We start from the raw sequence: 26,287 nt of genomic DNA, 5'->3' as shown, positions 1-26,287 counted from the left end.
ACTGGGGTCATGCAGTGGCATTCAGCTGGCAGCAGCCAGTCCCTAGTCTGAGAAGGCTTTTTCCACGTGCCCGAGACTCTGGTGGGCACAATATGAAGGTTGGCTGAGTGGGCGTGCTGTCCCTCCCCACGCATTCTCAGGGCTTCTCCACAGTCTCCCCAGCAGGTAGCTGCTCTCCTACCTTGTGGCTTAGATGCCCAGAGTGGGTGATCCTTGCAAAAGGGGAAACTGTCAGGCTCTTAGCAATCAGACTTTGAAACTGACATGACAAGCCTTCAAATGCAAGAGAGGAGACACGGCATACGGATGCCCTGTCCTGCTGGAGGGATGGCCAGACAACCGTGGCCATCCTAAACCCGCCCTCCAGGTGGGAGGCTTGGCAGGGTCCTTGTGCTCACTCTTATGAAATCTGAATCACAGTGCTCAAACTGTAAAAGTAAATAAATAAAATTTTAAACATCAGGTTTAAGAAATACCCTGGAGAGTTTTCCTAGATACAGATGACTTATAAAAAGCTAAGTTATTGGTTGTATCTACATTGTAGGATTTTTCACAATTTAAATTTTAGGTTCTGGAAGTAATTACCAAAGTTTAAAAATATTTAGTGTCCTTTTGAATACAAATAGGCTGTTATCTTCCTCTTGAGTTAGTCTGAGTGAAAAAAAATCTAGGGTCACACCTTTCAAAATATAGTTTGAATGCCAAGCAACTGGATGTTCGGGGTATATGTTGTGTGTATTTCTAGTTTAGGAAGAGATTAAAAGGACAGGTGAGTTGTCGCATATCAGTGTGCCATTCCTTCTGGGATGAAAATGAAATTTTAGACTTCTAATTTGGTGTTAGATGCAGAAAATAAAATAACCTCAAAATAAACATAGAAGGCTGACCAAGTGTCATCCAAGACCATTACAGCTCCAGAGACACCCCATAAACCATAAAATCTTCTTTAGCTAAATACACACCAAAAGAGTTCGTTCTTTGCTGACTGGACAAGTCTTTTTTTACTTTGTAAGTAATAAAATAAGAAAGAGGCCACTTCTGAAAGTTTTATTTGGAGATCCTGAATTTATTTTAAACTTCCATTCTTAATTAGAGGTCACCTGTACTCTCCATTATTCCACTCCTTAATTTTACTTTGAAATAATTTTAGACTTTCAAGAAGGGTAAAATATTACAAATATTGTCCATATAACCTTTACCCAGCTCCTCCAAAGATGAATGTATTATAAAGTCATAGTGCAGTCATCAAGACCCGGGAAATTAACAGTAACAAGATGTCACTAACTAACCTAGAGGCTTTATTCAAGTTTCACCCTTCATTCTACCAGTGTCCCTTCTCTGGTCCAGGACACACACTGGGTTTAGTCATCAGCTGTCCTCAGTGTCCTCCAATCTGTGGCGGTTCCCAGCCCTCCTGTCCTTCATGAACTTGACACTTTGGAAGAAGAGAGGCCATTTTGTCTATTTTCCCTCATTTGGGTTTGTCTGACTTTTCCTTAGTTTTATGTTTAAATTGCCCCCCCCCCTTTTTTTTTTTTTTTTTTTGCAAAAACACCAGAGAAATGGCTCTGTGCCCTACTCAGTGCCTTATATTGAGGTGTATATGACATTGATATGTCTCATTATTGGTGGTGTTAAATGAAAACTTGACTAAAATTATATCCAGTAGGTTTTTTCACTATAAAATTAGCTTTTCTATTTATAATTATAAAGTATTTTGGGGGGAGACACAAACATGTGCAAATATCCTTTTTCCCATTATACAGAAGTTTTGGCCACAAATTTTGGCATCCATTGATGGTTTTTTTCCTGCAAAAGTTATTACACTGGTATATGCCAAAAAAGATTTTCTACTTCCATTATTTTTATACATGTATTAATTGGAAATATTACTAATTGCTTAAAGGAATTCTGGATTTTATTTCCCACCCTACTGTGGCTTGATGATAACAATGATTAAATATGAAAATAATACTGAGTTTTAGGTTTTGTTTCCCCTCTGTTTTGGGGTAGCTATTATTAGCCTTACTTTGATCTATTTGTTATTAAGGCCATTTTGTAGGGAAGTATTAAGGCTATTCCATCTTCTTTCTACCTGTCTTTTCCTCTTTGTCTCTAAAACTTAATTTTTTAAAACCATACTACCTTTTTATTTTCCACTTTTTTTCTCTATCATCTCTTTCATGTGGGAGATATTAACCATAATGTAGAAGCTTTGGATGTGATATCATTTGAAGAGAAATAAATTAATTAATAGAAGAGAAGAAAACTATTTTATTTTGGTTTCATTTTTTGAGCCAGAAAATTGACACATTAGTGAGATGAGAGAAAGCAGCTTGGCATGACCAGAATGATCAATAACTTCCACAGCCCCTAGGAAACAGGTCGGAGGCAAAATTCAAACAAACCAAGGGGCCAGTAGGAAAGAAATTAAGTACACAAGTTCAAAACAGAATAACTGGCCCCTGGAGGATTTTTAAAACAGTAGAATTTTAACTGAATCTTGAAATGTTTCTGACATTCTTTGAACAAGAGGAGAGGTAGCCCTCAGGACACAGATGGAGTGTTTTGGGGAGACTGGGAGACGTCCATCTGGAATTCCACTGCCAAGAGCAGAGTGAGGCTAGGGTGCTTGTGAAGATGCGGAGCTGGCTTGACTGGGACTCAAAGGATGGTGGTGGAAGAATGGTTTCAATTAAAAGAGGAAAAAGACCTGTAAAGTATGTTTATTTTCATCTGAAGAAGAGTTGAGGACATGTATCTAACTAACTAACTCACTAAATAAATAAATAGAACAACAACAACATCAACAAAAGCTATGAATATATGTATGTTCATGTATAACTGAAAAATTGTGCTCTACCCTGGAAATTGACACAACATTGTAAACTGATTATAACTTAAGAAAAGAAGAAAGAAAGAAAGAAAAGAAGAGATAAAAGACAAGACAGGACGTGTGTCACATGATGGTATCACCAGTCAAGCTCATCTCAAGGGAGAAAACAAACCATTTTGAGGAAGCAGTCCTTCTGTATCATCATTTTTTCATGGGTAGATGGTAGGAATGATTTATTTTATAATCTTTCTGATGAAGGCAAACAGCTCATAAGCTAAGTCATAGCTGAATGTTTGCCCCATTCTTCACCTCGACATACTTCTGGCCATCCATCTGCACAATCTAAAACGCAAATGATTGGCACACAAACTGGCCCCCCTCTGCAAAGAGTTCCAGGCTCCCAGGATAAACTTCAGCCCACACAAGGGTGGTGGGTGCAGGAAGTCTCAGCTCCTGACACCTGCTGCTCCAGTGCCTTCAAACTGTGCAGCTCTCAGTGGACCAGCCCTGCCCCAGCCTTGGGTAGGAGAGACCAGCAAGCTCTGGGAGGAAGAAAGGGGGCTTTGGATCGTGCTCTCAACCATGTGCATTTTATTTTATTTTTGCTAGCATATTCAAAATTAGTGAAACTTCAACTGAGAAGAAATTATATTATATAGTGGTCCATTTTACCATAAATAATGCAAAAATAGACTACAGCACAGAAATGAGATAATTCATGGACAAATTTAAAATGTCTCCTGAGTTCCAACTCAACTTTGTTTGAGTGTGATGCTAAATTTCACATTTATGAAGCAGACATCACTTTCTTCCATAAACTTATCTTCCCTTACCCAATTTCTTATTTTTTATTAATTGTATGGATCTTAAGTTTTAGAGTGTTCTGAGCGTTAGAGTCAACTTCAATTATTCTTTCTCCATGATACTCCACTTTTCATTGGTCACAGAGTTCTGTCAGTTCTTCATTTAAAATATATTTCAGATTATGTTTTATGTAAGATTTCATTGAAAGAAAGTGTTGCTGTTTTTCAATTAGCAATAATCATGCCTTGGATAAACCTCACTGGCTATGATACTGCCACTGTGCAAAGCTTAAGTGTTGCTGTTTTTAAAAGTCTGTAAATGGTGGTATAATAGAAGGGGTGATTGGCTTTGGAGTCAGCCTCCAAGGCACATCATAGCTCTACTACTTTGGACAAATTAATATTTAATGCCTTCATCCTTTAAATGAAGATAACTTCTTTGTAGCATTGTTGTGGATTAAGGTAATTTGCAAATTGAATGGCATTTAGTAGAAGTTCAATATATTTAATTTTTGTTCTGACTTTCCTAAAGAGCACAGACTGGCAAATACTCATTTTTTTCTTCCAGTTTTATTGAGCTATAATTTACACTATATAAGGTTAAGTTGTACAGCATAATGATTTGACTTCAATATATCATGAAGTGATCACCACAGCAAGTTTAGTGAACATGTAATATCTCATATAGATATAAAATTAAAGAAATAGAAAATTTTTTTTTCCTTGTGAGAACTCTTAGGATTTACTCTCTTAACAACTTTTATTATATAACATACAGCAGTGTTAATTATACTTATCATGTTGTACATTACATCCCTAGTACCTATAACTGGACATTTATACCTTTTGAATGCCTTTATCCAATTTCCCCTCTTCCCACTCTCCACCTCTGGTAACCATAAATCTGATCTTTTTTTCTATGAGTTTGTCTTTGAAGTATAATTGACCTACAACACTTTGTGAGTTCCTGTTGCAAAACATAGTGATTCAATATTTCTATATATTTCAAAATGATCACCATGGTAAGTCTGGTTTCAATCTATCACCAAACAAAGGTATCAGCTAATTACTGACCATATTCGCCACACTGTACATTTCATACCCATGACTCATTTATTTTGCAACTGCAAGTTTGTACCTCTTAATCTCCCTCACTTATTTCTCTCCTCCCTTTATCCCCCTCCCTTTTGGTAACCTTCTGTTTGTTCTTTGTATCTATGACTCTGTTACTGTCTTGTTATGTTCATTCATTTGTTTGTTAGATTCCACATGAAAGTAAAATCAAATAGTATTTGTCTTTTTCTCTCTGATGTATTTCACCTAACCTAATACCTTTCAGGTCCGTCCATGTTGTCTCAAATGGCAAGATTTCATTCTTTTTTATAGCTGAGTAGTATTTCATTGCACATATGTGCCACATCTTCTTTATCCATTCATCTATTGATGGCCACTTAGGTTGCTCCCATATCTTGGCTATTATAAATAATGCTGCCATGAATGTTGGGGTGCATGTATCTTTTTGAATTAGTATTTCTGTTTTCTTCAGATAAATACCCAGGAATAGAATTACTGGATCCTATGATAGTTCTTTTTTTAATTTTTGAAGAACCTCCATGTTTTTCTTAGTGACTGCACCAATATACATTCCCACCACTGCTCGAGGGTTCCCTTTCCTCCACATGCTTGCCAACACTTGTTATTTGTTGTCTCTTTGACAACAGCCATTCTGACAGTTGTGAGGTAAATAGCTCATTGTGGTTTTGATTTGCATTTCCCTGATGATTAGTGATATTGGAAGTCTTTTCATGTGATATTGGCCATCTGTATGTTTCCTTGGGAAAAATATCTATTCATATCCTCTGCCCATTTTTAATTGGGTTTTTTTTTGTTTGTTTGTTTTGATGTTAAATTGTGTGAGTTCTTTGTATGTTTTGGATATTAATCTTTAATTGGATATAGCATTTGCAAATGTCTCCTCCCATTTAGTAGGTGTCCTTTTAATTTTGTTGATAGTTTCCTTTGCTGGGCAAAAGCTTTTCAGTTTGATATAATCTCAATTGTTTATTTTTGCTTTTGTTTCCCTTGCCAGGGGAAACATAATCTAGAAAAATATTAATTAGACTAATGTCAAAGAGATACTGCCTATGTTTTCATCTAGAAGTTTTATGATTTCAAGTCTTACATTTAAGTCTTTAAATCATTTTAAATTTATTTTTCTGCATGGCATGAGAAAATAGTCCAGTTTGATTTTTTTTTTTTTTTTTTTTTTTGCACGTAGCTGTCCTGTTTTCCCAGCACCATTTATTGAAGAGGCCGACCATTGCCCAGTGTATATTCTTGCCTCCTTTGTTGTAGACTAATTGCCCATGTAAATGTGGGTTCACTTCTGGGCTTTCTGCTCTGTCCCTTTGATCTGTGTGTCTGTTTGTGGCCAGCACTATGCTGTAGCTTTGTAGTGTGATTTGAAATCAGGGAGCATGATACCTCCAGATTTTTCTTCTTTCTCAACTTTTGGCTACAAAGATCTTTTCTGTTTCCATGCAAATTTTGTAATTTTTGTTCTACTTCTGTGAAAAATGCTATTGGTATTTTGAAAGAGATTGCACTGGATCTGTAGATTACCTTGAGTGGTGTGGGAATATAACAATACTAATTCTTCCAATCCGTGAGTGTGGTACATCTTTCCAACTATTTCTGTTGTCTTCAGGTTCTTTCATATGCGTCTTACACTTTTCTGTGTACAGGTCTTTTACCGCCTTAGTTAGATTTATTCCTGGGTATTCTTTTTGATGCAACTCTAAAGGAGATTGTTTTCTTAATTTCTCTTTCTAATAGTTTGTTGTTAGTGTATAGAAATACAACAGATTTCTATATGTTGATTTTGTATCCTGCAACTTTTCTGAATTCATTGATGAGTTCTGGTAGTTTTCTGTTTGTATTTTTAGGATTTTCTATGTATATATTATGTCATCTGTGAACAGTGACAGTTTTACTTCTTTCTTTCCAATTTGGATTCCTTTTATTCTTTTCCTTGTCTGGTTGCTGTGGCTAGGACTTAAATAGTATGTTAAATAAAAGTAGTGAGATTGGGCATCCTTGTCTTGTTCCTGATCTAAGAGGAAATGCTATTAGCTTTTCACGATTGAGTATGATGCTAGCTGTGGGCTTGTCATAAATGGTCTTTATTATGTTGAGGTGTGTTCCCTCTGTACCCACTTTGTTGAGAGTTTTTATCATAAAAAGGATGTTGAATTTTGTCAAAACCTTTTTCTGCATCTATTGAGATGACTATGTGTTTTTTTCATCAGGTTGTTAATATGGTGTATCACATTGACTGATTTGCAGATATTCAACCATCCTTGCATCCCTGGATAAACCCCACATGATCATGGTGTCTGATCCTTTTACTGTATTTAACATTTTGTTGAGGATTTTTGCATCTGTCTTCATCAGTGATATTGACCTGGGTTTTTTTTTTTTCTGATATTTTCATTGGGTTTTGTGTCAGGGTGATGCTGGCTTCTTAGAATGTGTTCAGAAGTGTTCCTTCCTGTGCAGGTTTTGAAATGGTTTGAAAAGGATAGGTGTTAACCTCTCCAAATATTTGGTAGAATTCACTTGTGAAAGCCTTTTGGTCCTGGACTTTTGTTTGTTAGGAGTTTTTTGCTTTTTAGTTTTTTTTTTAACTAATTCAGTTTCATTAGTTATAATTGATCTGTCCATATTTTTCTCCTGGTTCAGTTTTGGGAGACTGCACATTTCTAGAAATGTTTTCATTTCTTCTAGGTTGTCCATGTTATTGGTATATAGTTGTCGGCAGTAGTTTCTTGTGATCCTTTGTATTTCTGTGGTGTTTGTTGTAATTTCCTTTTCATTTCTTGTTTTATTGATTTGGGCTCCCTCTTTCTTTCTCTCTCTCTCTTTCTTTTTTTGATAAGTCTGGCTAAAGGTTTATCAGTTTTGTTTATCTTCTCAAAGAACCAGCTCTTAGTTTCATTGATTTTTTTCTATTTTTCTAGTCTTTATTTTGTTTCTGCTCTGTAAATACTAATTTTTTTTAATCTCCTCAAGTATATCTTCCCAGCTTTAAGGAGGTGTTAAAATTCAAACTTTGTATTTCTTGCGTACTTATTAATTGACATTCTAATTAAACATTAACAATGCTCTTTGGCTGGTCATTTTTATACTTACCATCAGTTGTATAAGCTGCTTTTATTTCCTAGTTACTACTGAGTCTTCTGCATTTCTCTCCCTGCTCAGAATATCAAAATCACAGGTATCAAAATCTTGGCATATCACTTTCGGAATGTTTTACATTCCTGTTTAGGATATTATTAATACTTTATTTTTAACTTTTTTTATTGAGTTACAGTCATTTTACAATGTTGTGTCAAATTATTAATACTTTAAACAGAAGCTTTTATTGTTTTTATTTTTGTTCTTGGGTCATTTGGTCTCTGTTGCAAAGATTCAGTGTTAGTGGGAAACAGGCATTTCTTCACTATTATAGTCTTCTGTCCCTAGTTTTAATGAACAACCAAAATATTTTATTGGCTAAGATTCAAGAAATGAATATATAACTGAGTTTGCTTGTGAATAAGTCAGTTAAAATATTTGCATTTTTGTTGTTCCACTTCTAAAAATCTGTATAAATATCATTTCCTATTTCAGATGTTTGAAGCAAGACATGGTAGGCAGTTGTTATTTGGAAATTTCAAGAGTAAGCCCTGAAATCATCTCTTTGCAGAAATCTAGAATTGAGAATGTATTTCCCGAATACATGTACTTGTTACTGCCTTGGTTCCTTATTTTGACAACTTTATAGTAGGACTACTGCATTGACCAGAAAAGAATAAGCTGTTTGTTTTGGGGGTTTTCAGGTGAATATACTTCTGCAGTGAATCTGCCTAGAGTAAAAGAATGTATAGGTCTCATTTTATTTACAAAACACTGTTAGGTGTAAATGGGACTTTCCAATTGGTTTGACAGTTGTTCAGAACATAAATATTCAGTGTATATAAATTACTGGTTTAAATATTTGACCTTCAAAGTTGTACTCAAACACCTTGATAAAATATTATTAAATAGCAGTTAAAATCACCTAATTCAGGGATCAACAGACTTCTCCTGTAAAGAATCAGACAGTAAATATTTTAGGTATTGTGGGCCATACGCTCTCTGTTGCAAATACCCAGCTGTGCTATTATAGTGCAAAAGCAGCGAAAGACAGTACATAAACAAATGAGAGTGACACTCAATGGAAGTTTATTTAGAAAAGCAAGCAAGAGACTATAATTTGCCTATGAGTTTCAGTTTTAAAATATACTATATATGGGAACTCTGTACTTTCTGTTCAATTTTTCTGTAAACCTAAAACTACTCAAAAAAAAAAAAGTATTGCTATTTTTAAAAAGTCCCAGAAAATAAAAATAATTGGGAATCAAGATTAAAACTTCCATGGCATTGCTTGGTTTTCACTGAATGATAATCTACTGGATGATTAACTCACAAGTCCTGACTGGCACGTATGCTCTCAGAGGGTCTCATACTATTCTGTTTTACAGGGATCTTTTTTAGGACTTACTTTATTCATTGATTAAAACAAACAAAAAATTGTGACATACTGTTACCTTATGAACCATAGCATCAATGCCCAGAGCACCTTCTTTGATGCGTGGGGGACTTGTTAGAGAAATTGATCATTTAAAATATGTCCTTGGTTGAACAGAAAATCATTCCTGAAGAGTTTTTAATTATACTGCTATTCTCTGGTCATTGATATGTTAATTACTTTGAGTTTCGACCCTACAGTATCTATTTTCTTCTATTCTATGAATATAGCAAGGAGTATGTGTTTCAGTAAGTCAGCTAAAATATTTACAGTCATTGGCTGTAATACCGAGATAACTCATCTGACAATTAATTTGAAAAATTCGTTTAAACTAATGTGTTGTAGCTGAATTAACTTTTGAAACTTAAATGTGACTATAATGTATGTATTTACTTTTAACCTTTCTATTGTGACATACAGCGCATACAGAAATGTGCATGAGACAGAGATGTCCAGTTTAACAAGTTGTCATAAAGCAAACAGTGGAACTAGCAGGCAAGTCAGGATATGGAGCATGGCCACCGTCTCAGAGACCTCTTGTATGCCCCGGTCCAACCATAACTCCTTCCCTAACTCCTAGGGCTAACTACAGTTGTGATTTTTATAGTAGCCCTTTCCTTTTCTTTATATGTGTACAGCTCTAAACAGTGTAGTTTAATTTTGCCTCTTTTTAAATTTTACATTTGGACTCATATAGTATGAATCCTTCAGTTTATGAGTAATCCTTTGTACTGTATTCATTTTAGCTATTCAACAATAAAAATGGCCATGGTAGACTGAAATGATGAAATACTGAGCTATGTTCAAGGCTGTGTTCAGTAGAACTGCTCCCATGAGTGACCTGTCAAATTGTTGGTGTCTCTTCCTGCCCTTTAATTGCATTTTCTACCATGCAGGATGCTGTTGCAGGCACCTAATGGCGACCAGGGTGGGTGGTGAAAGGCACACCTTTCACCTTTTATCACCCTAAGTTTTACGGTGATAGGATTGACTTTGTTGTGTTAAAGACTGGTTATAAAGATCTTAAAAATGTGAATGTTGTATACATATAGTAGATACACATAGCACATGTACAAACTTGTGTTTCTGACTAAAGAAACACTTTAATCACCAAAACATTTGATTTTACATAAAAAATATTTTGTTTTTCAGGTGAAATTTCCACCGATGATGGAAATCATAACTGCTGAGCAACTGATGGAATATTTAGGTTAGTGTTAAAAAGTGAATGATTTTTAGATCTTTTAATATAAAACAAAGTTTTCAAAACTTACAAGTATATTATCAAATTTCACCTTTTGAAGTGCTATTATATGAGCTATTTTTAAATTATAATTTTTAATCTCTTACTTTAAAAAATTTATCAGTATATTACTGTCTTGGATGTTCAAGCCTTCTTTCTGACCAGCATTAAAATTTTGTAATGTAAATATGGAGGCTGGTGACATCTGGAAAGTAACAAGATACGTATTAATTCCAATAAATTGCAGAATGGAAAATGGCACAGAAGCTCTAACACTTCATGCAGAAAGTGTTTAAAAATATTCAGTAGACTTGAATTAAAACCCAGGAAGCACTTTAGAACAGTGCTACCCTGAATATAATTCACTGATCTCTGCCTGTCTATAAAATGCTAGTTACTAGTCTGCAGTGAGACAGAGGCTTGTATTAGAATGTAGAGCATTTAAATTAGTAAGCACACTGTTTAGTCCATCTGAAATTTTTTCAGAGCAAAATTTTCTTGATGAAGGAAACAGTATATTAAATTGCATTCTTACAAAAGCTTCTTATTTCAAAACAGACCAGTAATGCACAGTTTGCAGACCAGCTGCATTGAGTAGAACTTGTTTATGGAGCAGGTAGTTATATATCACACTGAAATATTTTATGATTTAGCAAATAAAAATTTTTATGTTTATACTGTTACCAAATAGGAAATCTTAATCCATATTTACAGCTTTTTTAGTAATTAAATTTTTATTTAAAAAAATCTCTTTAGTTGATTAGTTTGTCTGTGCCATTCCAGACAACTAGCTAACTGATTTTTTGTGAGATGTAGGTCTAGTGAAGTAATTAAGATTGCATCTTTTCGAAGACCTTTTTCTTTATGTAAGTAATATCATTTAATCCCATTCACCAGCCAGGGAAACTCATAGTTAACTGTTGACTACTTTGAATACCTAGATATCTGGAAATAGAATTTCTGTTTATACCCTTTTTAGTCTAGTTTGGTGGTGATTCTTTTTTCTTTCTCCCTTCCTTCCTTCCTTCCTACTTTCCTACCTTCCTTCCTTCTTTCCTTTTTTCTTTTTTCTTTTCTTTTCTTTTTTCCTTTCCTTTCCTTTCCTTTCCTTTCTCTTTCTTTCTTTCTTTCTTTCTTTCTCTCTTTCTTTCTTTCTTTCTTTCTCTCTTTCTTTCTTTCTTTCTTTCTTTCTTTCTTTCTTTCTTTCTTTCTTTCTTTCTTTCTTTCTTTCTTTCTTTCTTTCTTTCTTTCTTTCTTTCTTTTTCTTTCTTCTTTCTTTTTTGCATCTAGCAGAAAACAAATACTTTATTTTTTTGTTTTCAGTTTATAACCTTTAAAGTTTCTTAATTTAACTAGGGCAAACATATTTACATAAAGCCACCAGAACAAGGATCACTTAAAGAGCTGGATGTAAAAAATATGATTGCAGTATACTACAAATATGGAACCTTTTTTATATGAACTACAAAAAGCAGCATTTATGTTTATAGAGTTCAGTGTGATTGTTTACATTAAAAAATCCTATAAATTAAGAAGGCAACAATGTGACAGAAGAAAATACAACCGCTGGACACACAAGCTCCTCTCTGGGGAAGCACGTGGGTGACTCTGTCCTGCAGAGCTTCTATTCATGACACGATCTTCTTTTCTGGGATATGCAGGTGTCTCTTCTGGGGTGACAGACACGAGGACAACAGTGCCAAATGTGTGACTCTTTGTGTGGGAAGTGGATCAAATGACAGCCTGAGTGGCATCTAATTCCAGGTCAGACCCCCTTTCCACCTCACCCTGGATAAATAAGGTCACCAAGGTCAAAGACACTGAGAAGACAGGACAAGACAGACAACCCACCAGCCAGAAAGGAGAAAAATGTTTTAAAATTTATAGCTAGAAGTGCAGAGTATAAAAAGTAGATGGAGGAGGGGAATATTTCAACTTGACAGTTGGGCGGTGTTGCTGCAGAGGGGCGGGTAGCACTTCCTGGTGTGCTGTAGCTTAGGAACACAGGTGAGGGAGGGGCAAACAGAAAAGGGAAAGGGAACAAAATCCCTTTTGGGGATAGCAGTAGATTTTAGAGCAAACCCTTTAGAGTAAACCCAAAGCAAACCTCAAATCTAAAACCACCCCTGCAAGTCATAATTCAATTCTTTGGCTGTCAGACAGCCCATCCCAGCTTTTACTTGCTGGTATTAATGGCTCAACACTCCCAAAGGAAGAGTTATGGGCCACCTTCCCTGGCCCTACCTGGATTTCTATCCCTCAGTTCATGTGCCCTGGCTGGGGTGGTGTTGCAGGTCCTGACCTGAGAAGATGGGGTGAAGCAGTGGGTGAAGGCGGGGGTGGTGGCAGCTGCTGTGGCAGGCCGCGAGGCAAGCAGGGCCGGGTAGAGGGCAGCATGTGGGATGGGGCGGAAGGTGAAAGGCCCAGGATGGACCGCTAAGGCGGGAATGATGTGGATGGGATGGCTAGTGAGAAAGGTGGCAGGGTGGCCAGGGATGATTGCGTGAGTAAGGTGGGACAAGGAAATGAGGATCAGGTGAGGCTGGGGAGTATGATGTACTGGGGCAAGTGCTGGGGTGAGGGTAGGGGTGGATGCCGATGGCGGCGTGATGCTGTAAGACACAGGCTGAGCGGCTGTGCCAGAGGTGGCAGAGGCTGTGGCTGGCTGCTGAGTGTGGACGGGCTGCCGGGCTGGAGCGGCTGGGCCGGGGCAGCAGAGGCTGGGCAGGCCTTTGCTCGCTGGGCCAGCAGCTGCTCTGGGTGTGTGCTGTGTGGCCTGCTAGAGCTTGCTGTGCTTCTCCAGCCCTTGGGGGGGCTGCTAGGGAAGAACCTCGGCCCATCAGCTGAGTCAGTCCTAGGCTTCCCCCCGACCCCGGAGGTGCATAACTGGGGAAGTGCGCCAGGTCTGACGCTGTAGGCAGCAAGCTGGATTCCACAGGGCCTGGTTGGCTGCCACTCTCCCAGGACTTGAGGGTGTCCCCAGCACTGGCGTCAGGGAGCAGTTATGGGTGATGGTTGGGTCCCCAGGATAGCAGAGTGCACTGGGGAGCCTAGCGGAGCCACAGGGTGATTAGCAGTGGCTTCTTCAGACTCTGGCTCTTCTGGGGGCAGGTCTGATAAGGGGCCGGCTGTTTCCTCTGAGGGGAGCTGATGTCCAGATGGGGCATCTCTGCTCCCTGGAGGCCCTTCTCCTGTCTCTGGCTGTTCTTGCTCTCCCCCCTTTCTCAGCCAGACTCTTCACATTTCTTGGTGCTAGGCTTTCGGGAAGCTGGGAGCTTTCCTATCGGTGGAAGAACAGACTTACTGCCAAGAGAAGGTGGGAGCTTGGGCCCAAACTGACCTTGTGGAGGGTCCTTGAGCTTGAGCCAGCTTTACTAGGGGTGGCCAGCATCTCCTCACTCACACTGGGTTTCCTCTCCACTTTCCTCGACTGAATCTTCTCCAGTAGTTTGGCAGTGACAGTTCTTGTCTTCAGGGCTGCAGTCACTTTCTGACCCTCTTCCTGCACCGATGTTGCTGTTCTGGGAAGGTGGGCCTTCCCCTCTGCCATCTTCTTCTTCTCCCCGGGGCCTTCTCCCCACCCCGATAGGAAACAGTGGGGCGACCGGGAGCGGTAGATTTTAGAGCGAATGAAGTCTCGACAATCAGACCGCCTCTCCTCGGGGCTCTCGTGACCCCATGATCCCTTCCTGGAGCCTGGCCTCTGGGAGGGGCTCCAGGTGTGCGGCCGCGGCCCCTGCTGCAGCTCCGGCTCCGCTGCCGGCTGTGGGCTGCGGTGCCGCGGCCCTGGGACCTTGGTCGCCTCCTCGTGTGACTCTGAGCCAGGCGCCGGGACTGGCCGCAGCTGGGGCTGTGGTCATCACCGGAAGATGAGTATTTGTGCGCTTTGGACCGGTGCTTGGAATTGGCGTAGTCTGAGTCATCCGAGTCATGGGAGCTATTGGAGTGCCTTCGTGATCGGTCACTATAGCCACTGTAGCTGTCACCAGAGGAACTGCGCGGCCTACTCTGGCAGCTCTGGTCTGAAGACGCGTCTGAGCTACTTGAGTAAGAAGACCGGGAGGAGCGGCGTGAGGAGTGGCGTCGGCCAGGCCGTGAGCGGCTGCGGGAGTGCTCGCTGCCCGGCTCCTCCACCGCCTCCTTCCCCCTCCTCCCTCCTCCTCACTGTACTGGGGTGGGGACTTCCGGTGCAGCCGGCGTGACGAAGCACCATCACTATCCTCATCTCCTCTGCTGGGTCGACTCCGTTGGCTGGAGCGGCTGCTCCGTTTGGTGCTAGCTCCTCGCTGGCAGGATGAAGCTGGAGGTTCATCTTTGTGTTTCCTCTCACCGTGATCTTGGGAGGTGCCACCGGCCCCACCTTCATCCTTCTTGCCGCTATTTCCTTCTTCAGCTGGAAGGGGTCTCCGCTGGGAACCGTCCTGAGCTCGCGCGTCTTCGTGCTGGTGCAGGGCTACCACTCCCAGCGGTTCTGGTTTGGGCCCCAGCTCAGAAGCTGCTGGGGCTGATGACTTATTTTTCTTTTGTTTTCATTTCTTGCGCTTCTTAGACTGTTCCCCAGACTCTGCCTTAGAGCTTTTCTCTTCTGGGTCAGCTTTGTGTTTCCATTTGTGTTTGCTGGATTTTTTGTGTTGCTTTTTCGTTTTGTGTCTGTGGGACTTACCAGATCATTCTTTCTTGCTAGGAAGGCTTCTCCATGTGTCTTCTGTCTCTGACCCATGGCTGCCTCTGGATTCTTGCTTATTCAGGCTGCTACAGGCAGACCTGAAGCAAGGGCATCCAATCCGCCTCCTGAAGAATGCTCTACATTATCCCCCTCTTCCTTGCTTTTATTTGGCTCACCAGGATCACAGCCTTGGAGACGGTCCTTTGAGGAGCCTCCTATGTCCTTTGGCTTTTCTGTCCCTTTAGCTCTGGCATCGTTGTTCTTTGAAAGCTTAAAGTCAAAGTACAAAGAGTTACAACTGTATGAAATGGAGGGTTCTGCCTTCGTGAAAATTAATAGTTCTGATGGCCAGTGGAGGGCAGTGCTTTCATCTTTGCTCAAAACTGGAAAGAAGGGACCAGTAGGATGTTTAGGCCCCTCCTGGCTTTCTTTCCCTGGTGGAGGGCCCTGAGGGGGTTCTTTAGAAGGTTTAGACTCTCTGAATCCTTCTGACTGACTATCTAAGCTTTGTTCACTTGCATCCGCTCCTGAGGTCGTCTTTGTCTCAGCTTTGCTCCTACACTCTGAGGGCTCAGCCACACTGGTTTCCGTCGGTCTTTTCTAATCCTTGGCTTGCTGCCAGCTTGATGCAGCCCTTAGGCTTGGGAGAACTACTTGTTTTACTCTCTGGGGCATTCTTTGGGTGTGTACTATTATCACCTTCCCTTTGTTCACTGGCTGTCATGAAAGTAGGAAAGGAAGATTAGGTTTTACTTCACACTGTGCTGGGGGGATGTAGTGGTAGTATTCTGGCTTTGCAGCCCCAGCTCCTTCTTCTTACTTCATTCTTTTTAACTTAGATAATGTTGAGACAAGGGACCCTCCATCCTAAGGGTGTTCATCCTCTTTTTTACCATCAAGATTACTGCTACCATCAGAGTCTCCCACCTTCTGAAGTCCTTAGTCAGCAGCCTTCTCATCAGCTTTTGTTCCCTCTTCAGAGGTCCCTTCCTCTGCCTGGTCACTGAAAACTGATGCTATTGATTCAAGTTTGACAGGACCCTTCTTGGCAAAGGAAAATGACAGCCCCAGTTTTTGCAGTGGGGTCCCCAGATTATTCTTAATGCCAAAGCTGATGCCTTGAGAGGCTAGCCAGTGAGCCTGTGCCAGTCCAGTGGTATTAGTGATTTGTATTGCAGTGAAAGGGCCTCCTTTATCTGTGGAGAATTCAGATCCCAGGCTGCAAGTAGTGGGCCACTTCCAGGTGCACATTCAGCTTGTTTTCTTTGCTCTGCCAACTCATGGAGCCACTGTAGGGCTTTCTCCTGTTTCCCCTCATCCTTGCGGGATTTTGAAGATACATTTCAAGCAAACTCTCTCTGCTTAAGATCTTTCCATCTCTGCTTGTGTGCATGACCATAGGAGTTGATATGGTTGTCAAATTCCTGGTGTTTCTGATATTGCTTATCACAGAGTTCACAGTAAAAGCTGGCTCTGAGATCTTCCAATGCTTTGGCAATTGCCTTTTCTTTGTCAACATAATCCCTGTACTTATGTCTCAGTTCTTCTGTGTCTTCTTTTTCCAATTATAAGACACGGCGCCGTACCGTAGCATCTTCAGCATAATCAAGCTCCATTTCCATGCAAACCCATGCCCATGACATCATACTTGACAACAATCAGAATGGGATCAGTTTTCCCCTGAAGAGATTTTCCCCAATGCCTGGCCCAGCTTCCACCCATGTGTCTGGAGTAAGTGATGTCCAATATTCTCCAGTTCTATAGGCTTGTCAAGTGATGCTTGTTCAATTTCCAAATGTCTTTCTTATACTGATCAAGGTGATTACCCTGAAAATCTTGGTCCTTGTTGAAGTGGGAGAAGCAGTCTGCCCTCTTGCCACCTTCACTCCTCTCAGGATGATGCTCTCCGGTTCACTCCTTCCCTCCCATGACACCTGCCCCCTTACTCCCCTCTTGGTGATTCTTAAACTTTGTGATTTCTGAATTACATTTCATGGAGAAGGCTGAAATATGCTTGGTGCTTTTGAGGAACAGCCAGTATGACTGCCAAGGACTATGCCAAGGGAAGGTATTAGGAGATGAGATTAGCGAGGTAATAGTGTAATATCATATAGGGTGCTAGGCTATTGTAGCAACTTTGACTTTTGCTGTGAGTGATCTGGGAAGCCATTCAAGGATTTTGGACAGAGGATTGACATGATCTGACTTTGAGTTTCACTAGAATTCTCTGGCTGTTATGTTGAAAATAGAAGTTGGTAGGGGGTAAAGACAGAAGCAGGGAGATCAGTCAGGAAGCTGTTACACTGGCAAAAAATGGTGGTGTCTTCAAACAGGGTGGTAGAAGTGGAGATTATAAACTGTGCTCAGATTCTGGACACAGGGCTGACGGAATTTGCTGATCAGTTGAATGTGCAGTGTGAGTGAAGTCAAGGGTTAGTTACTCTGTAGTTTTTGGTTTGAACAACCAGAAAGTTGGAGTTAATATCAATTGAAACAGGAAAAAAAAATGGAAGGAACATGTTTAGGGAGGAACCTGAGGAGCTTGGTTTTGAGATGTTTACTGACATCCAAGTGAAGATACCAGGGAGGCAGTGGGGTGTAGAGTTCAGAAAAGAAGTGTAAATCATCACTGTACAATAAGACTTCCTGTGTTGATGGACATGTTCTGTATCTGTGCTCGCCAGTTTTGTAGTGGTAGTTAGACTGAGTGAGATCACGAATAGAATAAATGTAGATAGAGGAGGGAGGAGATGAGTGGACTGAATCTGGGACATGCCAGTGATTAGAAGCTGAAGAAGAGGAAGAATAGGGGTGTTCAGCTCTGTCGAAGACAAACAGGAGACTGATTGCCCAGAATCTAAATGAAGAGTTTCAAAGAAAAGTGAGAGCTTAGCTGAATCAGGCGCTGCTAATAGGTCTTGCAGGATGAAGACTAAAAAAATGACCATTGATCGAGCCGTAGGGAAGTAATCAGTAACCTTGACAAGTACATGGGATGAAAACCTGACTGGAATGGGCACAAGAGAAAATCAGAAGCCCTCGGACATAGCCAGCAGGAATGTAACACTGTGCAGCCACTGTGGGAAATGATTTATCAGTTCCTTAAAAAGATAAATACAGAATTACCATAGGAACCTACAGTTTCACCCAAGAGAAGTAAAAATACATGTCCATACAAAAACCTGTACTGAAATATTCATAGCAACATTATTCATAATAGGCAAAACATAGAAACAGCCCAGCTATCCATGAATTTATGAATGGGTAAGCAAACGTGGTGTAGCCATACACTGAGTCATTATTCAGCCTTAAAAAGGGATGTACTGATACATGCTAAGGTATGGAAAAGCTTTAAAGACATGATAAGTCAAAGAAGCCAAGTCACAGAAGACCACATATTATGTGATTCCATTTATATGAAGTGTCCAGAACGGGCAAATGTATACAGACAGAGAGTAGGTCAGTGGTTGCTTAGAACCGGGGGAGGTAGGAGGGAAGTAGAAACTGACTGCTAATAGGTATAGAATTTCTTTTAGTTGGGGAGACAAAAATTTTTTAAATTAGATCATGTTAACTTCACAATCCTGTTAATATACTTTAAAAACACTGATACTTTAAATGGGTTAATTATATGGTAGTGAATTGTATTTCAATAAAGCTGTTTTTAAAAAGAGAAAGGTAAGGGATTGACAAGAGTACTTGAGACGAATAGAAGAATTAGTCTTAGGTAGTACAGCTAGTTCATCCTTAGCAACAGGAGGGAAGATAAGATGTATTAAAAATAGATGCAGGTAAGTGGGTAGATGGTGGTTGTGGTAGCTTTTTGGAAGGCCTTTTGACTGGTTTTTTTTCTCTCAGTGAAATGGGAAACCAGACCATCAGCTGAGAGTGAGGATGAAGGAGGAGCTGTTGAGGATGGGAAGGAAGGTGTAACACAGACGAGTGAGGAGGGAGGTGCAGGACGATTCCTCAGCATCACCTGTGAGGTTGGTGAGACCAGCCAGCAGGGCTTCTCCAGTCACATTCCGCTGCACAAGGACAGGTCTGAATAGCGGGATTTAACCAGAGCTGGGTTTTTGCCAAGTGAGCATGTTGAAGAGTCTACAAAATTGAAGATATGTGTAGAGAGTGATTATAAACATGAGCCATAGAATTTAAGTTGCATTAAGAGACAATAAGGCTATAAATACGTGGAAGGAAGATGTGATTGGGTTAATGGATGGTAGGCTCTGATAGAGCTGAAGAATTTTTGGAACCTGGTAATAACAAACCCATGTGACCATAAGATCTGAGATAAGGTGAAATAGAAGATTTTTGTTGGAGAAGAGGTCAAGAAACAAAGGCCAGGGTATCAGATGGGTTATCTGTATGAATATTGAAATTACTGAAATTTATGGCAGGGTTTGTGTCAGAAAGAGAGCTGGAAATGAGGAGATTCAGTGAGAACGTCTCAAGACCAGTTAGAAGTTGGTGGAGGACTATAGTCAGGCGGGTGGATAATGGGTAGTATTAGATGATGGCACAGGTATTGCAACTCGGCATTTCAGGGAGAAGAGGGAGAAGGAATGACAATGAGGAGCAATAGATACCTGATCTACCTCCAGGCTCACTGGTAAAAATGTATGAGAGAAAAGAACTTTCACTAGAGAGGGTGGGAGTATCATCAAAGGACAAATTTAATTTAGGCAAGAAGGTAAAGGACAAATTAAGAAAACAAAATGCTTGGAAAATTTTGTTGTTGAGAGACCATGAGTTCCAGGGGACACTGAAATTCAAGATAAGAATTTAGGAGTCATTCGTATAAAAATAGTATTTAAATCTTTGGAAATTGGTGAGATCATGAAGAGAGAAAGTATAGAGAGAGAACAGAAGTGGGTCCAGGATTGTCCCCTGAAGCTTCCCAGCATGCCAAGATTTGGGTAAAGCAGTGTTTCTCACCTTTTTTTTTTTTTTTCCATTGTTCCCCCAAGGAGCCTTTGTAGACATTTGTGTCCCAACCACTCACTCCAGGAAATTTTAACACCACAGATACACTGTTTGTCTCTTCATGTACTGTGACCCTTTGAAGGCCACAAACCATTATAATATCTGAGATAACTTCCCCCCACCTTCCAAGAAGTGTTTTTTGCTCCTTTGGGGGCAAGGTTGCCTCCACTGAACTGCATGGGTCAGAGGATAGAGAAGTGAGGGGAGGAGTAACCACTAAGACAGGAGAAAAGCCAGGAGAAGGTGACATAGTGAAGCCAGGAGAAGGAGCGTGTGAGAAGGGACAAGAAAGGGTCCTGAATACTGGAGAGGACTTTCCACATGATTTGGCAACGTGGAGGTCACTGTGACCGTCACAGAAGCAGCGTCAGTACACTGACAGGCCAGAAATGCAGCGGTGAGCGGAGAGCATCCAAGAGGCGAGCAAATGAAGGCTCAAGTGCAGGCGGCTTCGAGAAGCTTGTCTGCAGAGGAGCATGAGGGGTTGGTGAAGAGCGGGAGGAGGCTTAACGGGGAACACGAGGCTTGCTGTCAGCTGTGTAATATAGTTAGACTCTAAACCCTTACAAAGAAGCAGAAAGAATGTTTTGGTAGGTGGAAATTATTTTAAGCTCAAGCTAGAGGTGAAAACATGTAAGACGTGTTTGGAAGAATGGTGAAGGAGTACAATTTGCCTGTGGTTGGTAACTGTGTGTCACACTGTTTTAGGGATGGAGACTGTATTAGTAGGCTGCAGCTAAGCTCAAGAGTCTTGGGAGCTAAGCAGGACAGTTTGGGTTTACTATGGTAGGCCGCTTAATTTATCTTAGTTTCTTACGTGGAGTAAATAACATGTTAAATGCAATGTTTAGGGTGGTCTGGTTGAGACCAAACAGGAAACAGTAGTTCACATGTAGTCAAATATTAACAGATTTTTGAATGCCTACTATATATAGAAAATGTGTATTTTTGAGCCCAGTTTCCTATTCATCTCTTCCATTATCCAACCACTGTCTGCCCTACTTTTTTTGTTCTCATATCATGACCATAGTCACCTAAACCTGCACTGTCCAGTATAGTAGTCACTAGCCACAGGTGGATATTGAGCACCTGAAATATTGCCAGGGTGAACTGAGATGTTCTCAAAGTGTAAAATATACCCTGGATTTCAAAGATTAAGCCCACACAAAAAAGAATATAAAATATCAATAATTATTTAAAATGATTATGTGTTGAAATTAAATATTTATAATATACTAGGCTAAATAAAATGTTATTTATTAATTTCACCTCTTTCTTTTTACTTTTTTTAATGTGGCTACTAAAAATTTAGTTACACATAGACTCGCATTTGTGGTTTGCATTATATTCCTACTGGACAGTGCTAACCTAAATCGTGCCGCCACGCCACAGCTGCTAACTGCATTCTGGCTCCGCTCTCTGTGCTGTCAGAGGCTGATGCCACCTACCTGCCCTCCTCCCTGCTAGTTAATGCCGTCACTCTACTTGTCTTTGTCTACGCTGCCTGGTGAGAAAATGAGCTCATTTGCTGTTAGTTCCCATAACTAAAGAACACGTAGTGGCAGAGACCCATGAGCAGAGGCAAAGGGCGTCTGAGTGGAGGAACTAATGGTAGAAAAGGGTAGGACTGGAGTGGAAATAAAAGCATTGTCAGTTGTAATGCCTCATCATTTACAGATGAGGTGAGCTCAGAAAGGTGAGATAACGAGCTGTCTCTATCTGGACACCTTCTTGTCAGATTTTTAAAAATCTCAAAAATATATCCCCTTTCCCTCTCCACCCCTCAAAAGTGTTTTTAGTATATTTTAAATTCCTATACTTTTCTTTTTCTTCTCCTCTCCCTTTTTTCTTATCCAGCAAGCACTGACTTATGTACTGCGGACAGCTTATTTGAAGGTGTCAGCAATACAGTCAGTGTGACTACATAAACGTACTTTACAATGAAAACGTTAACATGGTATTTTTCTTGAAAAGAAAGTAACTTGGTATATTAAATTTATCTAGCTAGCAAAGTCCTGAGGAAATAGGACATACGATAGAGAATTTTTTTAATTAGGGAAAAAGAAAAATCGATGAAGACTATCCAGATCCGGGGTACCTAAAGAGGCCTGAACATCCTTAATGAGGGGGCTCAGCTACCAGGGACATCATGAGAGTAGTATGATCCTAATGGGAGGGGGGGAGGAGTGAGCCAGCATGATGTGAGGAAAGAGATTCTGAAAATTCGGCCTCACCAAAAGCGAACTTTATTCAAGGCCAATCCTGCCAGAACAAATGGTTTAATTTTCTAAGCTCTGTGGATTTTCTCCTCTTGAGCTTACTCCAGTTCTCTGGAGAAACCAGAGATACTTTTGCATTAATAAGCAAACAATAGAAGAAAGATTGCAAAAGACTGTAAAATTAATTGCTTCCCTAGCACCTAGCTGAGGAACCACAGGGAATGGGGATTTTGGCTGGCAAAGGTTAGAGGAGGAGTGAATTTTAATTTGGAAATTTCTGTTCCTAGAGTGTTAGAGCAGGGCCAGAGCTGGGCACAGCTTGTTGGAGGCTCTGGCGTGGGGAGAGGAACACTGTGAGCTGGGGTACCTAGGAAGTGCTGGGGGGTCTCAGGAATAAGGTGAGGAGGAGGTGCAGGTGGAAAGCAGAAAACAGGGTAGGAAGACAAAGTAAAAAAGCATAGCACAAACAAGAACATGCAGCATGACTTTAACCGCGCAGGCTAGTCTGTGTGATGGTGAGACTAGCACTGTGTGTCAGTCAGGAAAATAGTTATTGAGATGGTGGTGCTGTCTGACTTTTCAAAAGATAACTTATGTTCATCTTTTAAAAACAAATACAATAAAAGGAGGTCAGTGTGGAAGCATTTTAATTTTGTTCAGAGTTGACTGTGTCTCCTTTTTTCCAAATGCTCACCTGGGGCTTCTGCCAAGCCTTCTCTTCCGTTTTTGGCTTAATGTAGCTAGCTGCAGGTTTTTGTTCCTTGATTTCTCTTTGTCTAGAATATCCCATTAGTAGCAAAGTCTGATGGATCCTTTCTCTGAAATCCTTTCCTCTCTCTGTGTGCTGGTGCTTCACAGCAGGGTTTACTGCAGACTCTTTTGTTTCCTCTCCTCTCCAAATTAGCTTATGTACCATTGTTACCTTCCTAAGCACCAATTTCATCCTTCACTTGTCTGCTTTATTAAAAGCATAAAGATCCCTTATGATTTTTCACAGTCAAACTTATTAATGTATTATTTATGATTTTCTATAATCTGATCAAGTTTGCCCATCAAGCCATATTTCCCACCACTCTACAACATAATCTTATGTATAAACCTTCTTATAATCTGTCCATATGGCACGATGTTTCTTATGTGTGTTTTTTCCATCACTTGTTCTCCCTCAGAGAATGCTGCTTCTCTCACTACCTTGGCAAGTTCTGTCCATTTTTCTGAATCTGGTTTAGATACGATCCTCTCCAAAGGATATTTCTAAGTGCTACAGGCTTTATCAACATCTCTTTTCAAACTCATTTGGTGCTTAAGGCATTTATTACATTTTACACTATATTATATTTTATCATTATCTTAATCTCTGTTTCCTGTATGTTTTTTGCCCAACTGGATTATTAGCTTCTTTAAGGGAACAGGCATTTCCAAACAAGTTATTTGCTTTAACCTGTTACTAAACACAGAATAGATTCTCAATATTTTTGATTGAAATAGTGTTGTTGACCAATTTTGATAGAAAGGTTAGATAAGCGAGATAAAGCAGCATCTGTAAGCAATGATTTACTTAGATATCTGAAGCTGAAAGCTGCTCCCTTAGAAACTCAAACTCAGTCTTGTAAAAAATCTAACTATTATAAGTTTTCCTAAAAATATAGATATCTATTGCTGCATAACATATCAGCTGAAAATTTGGTTGCTTAAAATAATGAACCTTTGTTATCTCATGTAGGTCAGGAAGCTGGGTGCAGGTGAGTGATTCTGGCTTAAGGTCTCTGTCTCTCATGAAGTTGCATTAAATGTGTCAGCTAGGATGCAGTCTCGTCTCCAGCCCAACTCAGGAGGATCTGCTTTCAAGCTTACGTGGTTATTGGCAGGATTCAGCTCCTCACAGGTTGTTGGATTGAGGTCCTCAGTTCCTCACTGTGCCCAGAGGCCTCCTTCAGCTCCTTTCCATGCAGGTCTCTCCAGGACAGCTCAGAATATGGCAGCTGGCATTCCTCAGAGGGAGCAAATGAGGGAGCACTGTGCCCAAAGCCACAATAGTTTGTATTCTTATTTTGGAAGTGGTATCTCATTAATTCTGTCATTTTATTCACTAGAAGGGAGTCCAATCCACACTCAAGGGAAAGGGGTTATAAAAAGGTATGAGTGTCAGGAGATGGGGATGATTGAGGTCTATTGAAGACGCTGCCCCTCTCAACTAGGCTATTCTCTTGTCCATAGAGGTTTTCTGACATCAGAAAAAGAGGAGTTCTTAACTGGATTTTTTTCCAAAATTATTCTATTCTTAGCACTTAAGTTTTTAATCAATGATAGCCTTTCTAGAGTCATTTTAATATTGAATTATATAGTGTTCTGCATCCTGACCCTTCTAAAGTGTTAGGAAAGCATATACTACAGTCTGTTATCAGGATCAATACAGAACTTTAATGAAATACAGGATACAAGTATAGCAAATATGCTCTCAATCATTTGAATAAATAATGTATAAAACTTACTCAAAACATAATTTTCAGTTAAATGAATTAAAACCTCAACATATACATATATAATGTGCCATGTATGATAAGGACACAAACATATTTGTTAAGTGTGTGTGTGTGTGTGTATGTATATCATATATATTTCTATGAATCAATTAGTTTAATGCTTTTAGGGCTATATAATTCTATGAATCAGTTAATTTAATGCTGTTAGGGCTATATATCTCTGTGAATCAATTAATTTAGTGCTTTTAGAGTTCCTGTGCCAATGGTGGAATAAAATTACTACTAGATTTTGCTATCTTAAAGTTCTAATTAAAAGCATAAATAATAATATATTGATGCTCATAGGAATTCTTTCATTATCAGAGTTGGAAAGATTAAGAGAATACTTGATGCAGTCTTTAGAAGTTTATATTAAATTAGAAAATAAAGATTATATTAACAGTTTCATCAACATGTTAGTGACTTGGGAGGCTGGATGAGAAGTTGGTTCCATATGTTACTGTTTATATCAGAATAAATTCCAGGTAAGTTAAAGATTTAAACATTAAAAAAAGCAAACATAAAATTACATGAAGAATGCATTTGGAAATGTTTGTAGACTCTGAAAAGGTGAATATCTTTCTAAACATGACATCCAACCCAGAAGCCATTATAGGAGAACTGACTGTATTAAAACTAATTATTTCTGAATGGTGAAAATAGGCAAAAAATGGGGAAAATAAATATTTACCACACATATAACAGGAAATGTTCTAATTCATCTAGTAGAAAAATAACTTTTATAATTCAATAAGAAAAGAGTAAAACTTGTATAGGTAAGTGATTCAAAGAAAAAAGTATATATAGTTAATACATAATTAAAAAGGCAAAACATAGATTAAAAAGGTACTGCATATATTAAAATAGTGCTACATATGTTTAAAAGGTGCCACATATACTAAAAGTCATATATGTATTAAAAATGTGATCCACAAATGATAAATGCTAGAGAGAATGTGGAGAAAAGGGAACCCTCCTACACTGTTGGTGGGAATGTAGTTTGCTGCTGCCATTATGGAAAACAGTATGGAGATTCCTCAAAAAACTAAACATAGACTTACCCTATGATCCAGCAATCCCACTCAGCATATATCCAGAGGGAACTCTGATTTGAAAAGATATGTGCACCCCAATGTTCATAGCAGCACTATATACAATAGCTAAGACATGGAAACAACTTAAATGTCCATCAACAGATGACTAGAAAAAGAAGCTGTGATGTATTTGTACAATGGAATACTACTCAGCCATAAAAATAATAAAATAATGCAATTTGCAGTATCAGTGGACCTGGAGGTCGTTATTCTAAGTGAAGTAAGCCAGAAAAAGAAAGAAAAATACCATATGATATCACTCATATGTGGAATCTAGAAAAAGAAAAAAGACACAAATGAACTTATT

The 26,287-nt window shown here is 39.6% G+C and overlaps 1 protein-coding gene and 2 pseudogenes across 1 annotated transcript in view; all 3 read right to left on the bottom strand.

Moving 5' to 3' along the window:
• Positions 1-3,800: 3,800 nt before the first annotated feature.
• LOC135319697 (U4 spliceosomal RNA) lies at positions 3,801-3,929 on the bottom strand (annotated as a pseudogene).
• Positions 3,930-12,331: 8,402 nt separating this feature from the next.
• Positions 12,332-18,347, bottom strand: LOC135319685 (G patch domain-containing protein 8-like; annotated as a pseudogene).
• Positions 18,348-23,955: 5,608 nt separating this feature from the next.
• Positions 23,956-26,287, bottom strand: part of LOC116154300 (glutamate receptor ionotropic, NMDA 2C-like) — a 28,052-nt gene continuing 25,720 nt past the window's right edge. The window contains exon 6 of the transcript XR_010378503.1: positions 23,956-26,253. The gene's annotated coding sequence lies outside the window, so the exon portion shown is untranslated. The remainder of the gene's footprint in view (positions 26,254-26,287) is intronic.

The sequence above is a fragment of the Camelus dromedarius genome, chromosome 30, assembly GCF_036321535.1.
Source record: "Camelus dromedarius isolate mCamDro1 chromosome 30, mCamDro1.pat, whole genome shotgun sequence".
NCBI classification, from domain to species: domain Eukaryota; kingdom Metazoa; phylum Chordata; class Mammalia; order Artiodactyla; family Camelidae; genus Camelus; species Camelus dromedarius.
This window is presented reverse-complemented; position numbering and strand designations above follow the sequence as displayed.